This window comes from Coregonus clupeaformis, chromosome 31, assembly GCF_020615455.1.
Source record: "Coregonus clupeaformis isolate EN_2021a chromosome 31, ASM2061545v1, whole genome shotgun sequence".
In the NCBI taxonomy this organism is placed as follows: domain Eukaryota; kingdom Metazoa; phylum Chordata; class Actinopteri; order Salmoniformes; family Salmonidae; genus Coregonus; species Coregonus clupeaformis.
Window position 1 is genome coordinate 29,935,388 of NC_059222.1, and position 8,572 is coordinate 29,943,959.

Genomic DNA, 8,572 nt, shown 5'->3' on the forward strand with positions numbered 1-8,572 from the left:
GTCGTGTAGCCCATTCCAGCCTTGTGTAGGTCTACAATCTTGTCCCTGACATCCTTGGAGAGCTCTTTGGTCTTGGCCATGGTGGAGAGTTTGGAATCTGATTGATTGATTGCTTCTGTGGACAGGTGTCTTTTAAACAGGTAACAAGATGAGATTAGGAGCACTCCCTTTAAGAGTGTGCTCCTAATCTCAGCTCGTTACCTGTATAAAAGACACCTGGGAGCCAGAAATCTTTCTGATTGAGAGGGGGTCAAATACTTATTTCCCTCATTAAAATGCAAATCAATTTATAACATTTTTGACATGTGTTTTTCTGGATGTTTTTGTTGTTATTCTGTCTCTCACTGTTCAAATAAACCTACCATTTAAAATTATAGACTGATCATTTCTTTGTCAGTGGGCAAACGTACAAAATCAGCAGGGGATCAAATACTTTTTTCCCTCACTGTACTTGATAATATCTATTCATAAAGACCATACTTTGCTACAAGACTCCGTTTACAGGTTTATTCTTATGTGATGAAAATAGTACCTGATTCATCTGATTAGTTCTGATTTACAGAGGGCAAGAATAGGCAAGGTGTGCATTTCAACTGATTTTACTTGCACTTTGTTTTGTCAGCAAATTTTTATAGTGGATATGAAGAGTTATTGAGGGAACTGTAGCTTATGTGTATTGTACATTAATCTTGTGAATGTACTTCCTCTAAAGAGGAGGGATATTGCTGAAAGCACTTTGGAGTAGCATTTACCATATGGAACTGTAAAATCCTTTGCCATGGCTGCAGTATTATCTCCAAAGCGGACTCACCCTGGCCTGTGGCATCTAATTCAGGCACTGCCCCTCATAGTTGTGTTGGTATCATCAGTAGAGAACTTGTTCATCTGTTTTCATACCATTGACACCATGGCTGTATTTATCTCACTGACACAGCTGTCAGAGACTAAAGTGATTGGTCCACACATCTTCATTACCGGTCATCTGCTCTTGACTTTCCTCTTCTGTTATTTACTGAGACTCTACACTATTTTGTTTCTTTATTTTCTTGAATTACATTTACAACGATAGTACTGCAAGCCAACACTACCATTACTCCCAATACCTTACACATTCATTATTTGTTTGAACAAGGGCACACCTTTTGGAGTTTATTTTGCCTCTGGGAAATGCTAGGACCATTCAACCATCACTTGATGTAAACTGACTTGATTTTAGATTACCTCTATGTTGTCTGTAGAATTCCAACAAGTATAGACTGTAGCGGTACAGTCAGTCTAGTTTTTAACCATCGACCACATTTTGTGCTTTACATCCACCTTTACCAGGTAGCCGTTGATTTGGTCGGAATGTTCATCTTCAACCTTTTCCATTCACCTGTCTGTCTGAAGTCATCCCTCACCTGAACTCTCCTAAAGCCTTATCACAGCTACTAGAGCTCTATATTGTCTTACTCATCTTTACCAGCTTTGTTGCAAAGACAAATCAGTGGGTGTCCAGTACATTGCCTTCTGTTGGACATCCACACAACTAACCATGGCAGCTCGAATGCTCCTTCTGCTGCAGACGTAGATGTAAACCGAGCAGGTCTGATACTGTACATTTAGAGAGGTCGCTGTGGTTGGTTGCTGTAGGTTGTGCTGTCTGGCAGTTAGTTTCTATGTGTACTTTTCCATAGTGACAGTAGAGGCAGTGTTGTTCTGAGACCAGTGAAATCGGTCAGTCTGTACAGGGAGATTGAACAGCAGAGATGGTGAATTTTACAGCAGGCCGCTCACTGGGAGAGGATTCCTCACACAGGAGGAGATCCACGTGTGTGTCTGTACCAATATCCACACTAGTATAGCACCTAGAATTAAGCAATGTATTGGGCATGCATTCTAAGTGGTATGGCTATTGGAATGTAGCTAGCTACACATAAAAACCTATTCTACTTACCTCCACATCTGGTTATATTGTGCCATCTTTGAAACAGATTTTTCCTAATTGTCACAGCCGCTTTATTTAATCAAACTGATGCATTGTACCAGATATGGCTTCTGGACTATTATTTTCATGTTTGTAAAATGTGTTTGGTTTGTAATATTGTTTCCATGTCTAAATCTCAGGGCTGGGTGTCAATTATTCAAATGATTTGTGTTTTTGTTTTGACCTTTGACGTTTTATCACACATTGACTGGAAAGATGCTAACAGTAACAGGATATTGATCATCACAGCAGAGGCTATGCGTTGGCTACTATAACCTTTTCTTTATACAGTCTACTGGTTTAAACCTGTTCTTGATACAATTTAGTTGTCAGTCAGTTGTATTATGGGTAACGTTTGACAAGAACTGCCAATGTCACTTCTCTCTCCCTCTTTATTTTAAGGCGACTTTACAGATGTTATTTTGTACTGTGGATTACCCCTGGCTAACAGAGGTGACTGTAAAATACATATTTTGTTGAACCCCTTTTTTGTGTGAAGGTCTCGTGATTTTAATAGTTATATTTTCAATAGTTATAGAGTATAGACAACCTACCGCTCAAACTTGTAACTTTCTTAAACTTCCCATGAATCTTCATAATATTATTGCAAACACACTGTTGGTGCAGAGATGCTGGAACATGGTACTGTGCTGTTGCAGTTGCTAAATGGCCTGTTGTGATATGGTGTAATAGCTAGAAATGTAAGAAGAGCATGTCCGTATCTCCTGCAGAGTACTGGGACATCTGAGTCCAGGGAACAAACTCACACCAGCATTCATTCCAACAAGTTTTCATTTTATTGTTGACTAAATCAGAGCTTACAGGGAAGATGGTTGTATTGCAAAGACAGAATCAGACATGAGTTCTTGCGCTGTGTTCCCCTACTCAATAAAACACCACTAAAATCATGATGCCGCATCAATATGTCACTGGACAGATAGACAGGGAACTCCAATACACAACTTGCAACACATTACATCGTGATAGCGTTGCAGAAACCTCTTTGTCCAACTCATCTATTGGCTACAGCAGTGGTCTCCAACCCAGGTTTCAGCCTTAGATTTTGATGATTAGTTGAATCAGGTGTGTTAGTGTTGGGCTAGAATAAAAGCCTGCACACCTAGTGGGTCCCCAGGACTTGGTGATCACTAGCCTCTAGAGAAACAACTCCAGCCCTGTGTATCAGGACTGGAAGTTGTTTTGAGTCAGAGCACAATAAGGTCATAGGTTGTCACAAGTTGTAGTAATCTCACCACCCAAGACACTGATGTAAGGTCAGTGGAGTTTTTCACCCTTATGGATAAGGTGAGGATTTGGGGAGGGTAAGCTGATCCTACATCTCTGCTTGAAGCCAACTTCTACCCGGAGCGTGATTGAACAATACTTCAACTAGCTACAAACCTTACTGAACAGTTCATTGTTGGAAGATGTCAAACCTCAAAGAAATAAAAAAACTTTACTGACTGTTACGACATTCAGACACCTAATTGTGAAGAACAGAATACTACAGCCTGTGACAGCAAAAAAACAATTGTTTTCCAGCACATACAGATTCATGCAAATATGTCTGGAAATCACAACACAGTTAAAAAATATATATCTTATTTCTGACTTTAAAATGACTCATTCATCACTCTTTCTTGTGATGTTTTGCTTGGCAAGGAAGTGAGAAATCCTCTCCAGATTTCCCTTGCAACTTCTCAAGACTTGGAAATTTAGAAGCTACACACTTAATCAAAAATGCATTATTTTGAGAACTACAGTATCTAAGTATTCTAGAAAGTCTCCTAGGATTCCCAGGCTCAGTAACCTAGCTCTAGATCCTAGTTCTTATTGGTGAGATGGAAACACATCAACAGCATACAAACACAACACATTGAATAAAAATGAACCATGATTGTTTTGTCTGGTTTTTAGCCCTAAGATGTCTCAAGAGGTGATAAGACCAATATTCACTTCAGGACATAATGCAAGAAATTGTGCTACAGCTAAATTCCACATGACAACAATCTTGACATAATTTTTTGTAAATCCAGTTAAAATTGTCCATAAAGATATTTTTTTGTTACTCATCATGCAATTTTTTAAAGATGTGATTGTGTACTTCACTGTATTTTTCTGCTTGAATTTAAAATGCTAAATAATTATCAGAATCCAAACAATACTCTATTCATCAGCATTAAGACATTTAAAACAAAACAATAATCAAATAAATTGACTAAAATTTGTAAAAATGAAGTAGATATGTATGTGTTAAGGTGCAGGGATAAAGTGTTGGACATCATTAAGAGCTATCTGTCTGTCTCCAAACAGGAGGCTCTGGGACATTTTGGCTTGCTGCAGCAGAATAAAGTTATCTGTAAAATACAGTACCAGTCAAATGTTTGGACACACCTACTCATTCCAGGGTTTTTCTTTATTTTGACTATTTTCTACATTGTAGAATAACAGTGAAGACATCAAAACTATGAAATAACACATATGGAATCATGTAGTAACCAAAGAAAGTGTTAAACAAATCAAAATATATTTTATATTTGAGATTCTTCAAAGTAGTCCCCCTTTGCCTTGATGACAGCTTTGCACACTCTTGGTATTATCTCAACCAGCTTCATGAGGTAGTCACCTGGAATGCATTTCAATTAACAGGTGTGCCTTGTTAAAGGTTCATTTGTGGAATTTCTTCCTTCTTAATGCGTTTGAGCCAATCAGTTGTGTTGTGACAAGGTAGGGGTGGTATACAGAAGATAGACCTATTTGGTAAACGACCAAGTCCATATTATGGCAAGAACATCTCAAATAAGCAAAGAGAAACGACAGTCCATCATTACTTTATGACATGAAGGTCAGTCAATCCGGAAGATTTCAAGAACTTTGAAAGTTTCTTCAAGTGCAGTCGCAGAAACCATCAAGCGCTATGATATAACTGGCTCTCATGAGGACTGCCACAGGAAAGGAAGGCCCAGAGTTACCTTTGCTGCAGAGGATAAGTTCATTAGAGTTAACTGCACCTCAGATTGCAGCACAAATAAATGCTTCACAGAGTTCAAGTAACAGGCACATCTCAACATCAATTGTTCAGAGGAGACTGCGCGAATTAGGCCTTCATGGTCGAATTGCTGCAAAGAAACCACTACTAAAGGACACCAATAAGAAGAAGAGACTTGCTTGGGCCAAGAAACACGAGCGATGGACATTAGACCGGTGGAAATCTGTCCTTTGGTCTGATGAGTCCAAATTTGAGATTTTTGGTTCCAACCGCCGTGTCTTTGTGAGACGCAGAGTAGGTGAACGGATGATCTCCGCATGTGTGGTTCCCACCGTGAAGCATGGAGGAGGAGGTGTGATGGTGCTTTGCTGGTGACACTGTCTGTGATTTATTTATAATTCAAGGCACATTTAACCAGCATGGCTACCACAGCATTCTGTAGTGATACGCCATCCCATCTGGTTTGCGCTTAGTGGGACTATCATTTGTTTTTCAACAGGACAATGACCCAACTCACCTCCAGGCTGTGTAAGGGCTATTTGACCAAGAAGGAGAGTGATGAGTGCTGCATCAGATGACCTGGCCTCCACAAATCACCCGACCTCAACCCAATTGAGATGGTTTGGGATGAGTTTGACCGCAGAGTGAAGGAAAAGCAGCCAACAAGTGCTCAGCATATGTGGGAACTCCTTCAAGACTGTTAGAAAAGCATTCCTCATGAAGCTGGTTGAGAGAATGCCAAGAGTGTGCAAAGCTGTCATCAAGGCAAATGGTGGCTACTTTGAAGAATATAAATATGTTGATTTGTTTAACACTTTTTTGGTTACTACATGATTTCATATGTGTTATTTAATAGTTTTGATGTCTTCACTATTATTCTACAATGTAGAAAATAGTAAAAATAAAGAAAAGCCCTTGAATGAGTAGGAGTGTCCAAACTTTTGACTGGTACTAAAAAAAACTTCATCTAAATGGTCACACTTCATTTGGATAGTCCCACATAAATTATCTACAGATGGTCATACTATCAACAAACTGTTGATAAGCAACTGCTTGCTAAGGTTGCGCTTAGGGTTAGGTTTAGAATAAGGTAAGGGTTAAGTTCAGGGTTAGGATAAGGGTTAAGGTTAAGGTTAGGGTTGGTGGATAGCAGGGTTAGGGTCAATTCTATTTTAATTCCAGGCAATTCAGAAAGTAAACCAAATTCCAATTCCAAATGTTCCTAATTGAAAAGCATTGAAGAGAATTGGAATTGGAATTTCAGTGTACTTCCTGAATTGACTGGAATTTAAATGGAATTGACCCCAACCCTGATGGATAGTTAGTTGAAATGTTGACAGTTATTGTCTACATCTACAAACCATCTACTTGGGACTATCCATATAAAGTGTTACCAACTTAATGCCTTACTCTTCTCCATCTGGTGGCTTTGAATGATCCAATATTAATGTGTAGCACATCATCAGACTAAATCTAAATCATAAACTGGAGAGAGAATACTCCATGCAACAACTACTATTAAACACAGTAATTTTCAAGATCCAGTTGTTGCAACAGTATTACATTTCCTGTTCAAAATGTGTTGCAGAAGACCAAGCAGAGATTTGGCACTAGAGAGTCCAGAAATCTTTACTGAAATTAGTCAAACACAAAACACCTAAAGCTAATCTGGTTATTTAGGATTGAAATAAATAAAGTAAATCCAAAGGCAAAATAGAAATCCACCTAATCATATTTCCAATCCATACACACGGAACATACAGTGATACATACATACTGTACACACACACATACATACTTTGTACCAGAGTTCACATTGCATTACAGTAAACATCAAAACTGCTGTTCATTTTGATGATATTCTTCCATTGAGGAACATTTTACAAGGTATTTATATCAGCTTCAAAAATACTAATCAAAAGAACATCTCTCTTCATCTCTTGGCTTTTTCATAAATGGTTCCGCCATGCCAGTTCTGAAGCTCAATTCACCTTCGATTTCAGTCTTTTTGGGGGGAAAATATATTGCTTTAAGAAATACATTTTGGTCTTATTCTGAGACTGTCTGAATACCAGCATTTGAGATCACAATGTGTTTTTCAACCTCTCTTTCCATGTCTTGTCTGTCCGTCTGTCTGGGTTGGTTGGTTGATCTAAAGATGTGCCATCTCTGTAGAATAACTTATCACTGGATCTCTGACTGGATCATTTTACCCTAAGACCCCAACTGGAATCATCAGGAATGTCTTGAGTTGATCCCTTTTTATTTGGCAAAATGTTAACTCATTAATTCATTACATTTCCTTGTTTTTGACCCTGTTCTCAAGTTTCTTTTTGTAAGGATAATAACGTATAGTTATAGTATAGTATGTGTCTGTGTATGAGTATGAGTATACATAGTATGTATGAGAGTGTGTGAACATTTGTATGCACAGTGCATTCGGAAAGTATTCAGACCCCTTGACTTTCTCCACATTTTGTTACGTTACAGCCTTATTCTAAAATTGATTACATTAATTTATTTCCTCACCAATCTTCACACAATACCCCATAATGACAAAGTGAAAACAGGTTTTTAGAAATTGTTGCAAATGTATTAAAAATAAAAAACAGAACTACCTTATTTACATAAGTATTCAGACCCTTTGCTATGAGACTCGAAATTGAGCTCTGGTGCATCCTGTTTCCATTGACCATCCTTGAGATGTTTCTACAACTTGATTGGAGTTCACCTGTGGTAAATTCAATTGATTGGACATGATTTGGAAAGGTACACACCTGTCTATATAAGGTCCCACAGTTGACAGTGCATGTCAGAGCAAAAACCAATCCATGAGGTCGAAGGAATTGTCCGTAGAACTCCGAGACAGGATTGTGTTGAGGTACCAAAAAATGTCTGCAGCATTGAAGGTCAGAACACAGTGGCCTCCATCATTCTTAAATGGAAGAAGTTTGGAACCACCAAGACTCTTCCTAGTGCTGGCCGCCCGGCCAAGCTGAGCAATCGGGGGAGAAGGGCCTTGGTCAGGGAGGTGACCAAGAACCCGATGGTCACTCTGACAGAGCTCTAGAGTTCCTCTGTGAAGATAGGAGAACCTTCCAGAAGGACAACCATCTCTACAGCACTCCACCAATCAGGCCTTTATGGTAGAGTGGCCAGACGGAAGCCACTCCTCAGTAAAAGGCACATGACAGCCCACTTGGAGTTTGCCAAGATGCACCTAAAGGACTCTGACCATGAGAAACAAGATTATCTGGTCTGATGAAACCAAGATTGAACTCTTTGGCCTGAATGCCAAGTGTCACGTCTGGAGGAAACCTGACACCATCCCTACGATGAAGCATGGTGGTGGCAGCATCATGCTGTGGGAATGTTTTTCAGCGGCAGGAACTGGGAGACTAGTCAGGGTTGAGGGAAAGATGAACGGAGCAAAGTACAGAGAGATCCTTGATGAAAACTCCAGAGCGCTCAGAACCTCAGACTGGGGTGAAGGTTCACCTTCCAACAGGACAACGACCCTAAGCACACAGCCAAAACAACGCAGGAGTGGCTTCGGGACAAGTCTCTGAATGTCCTTCAGTGGCCCCGCCAGAACCAGGACTTGAACCCGATCTAAC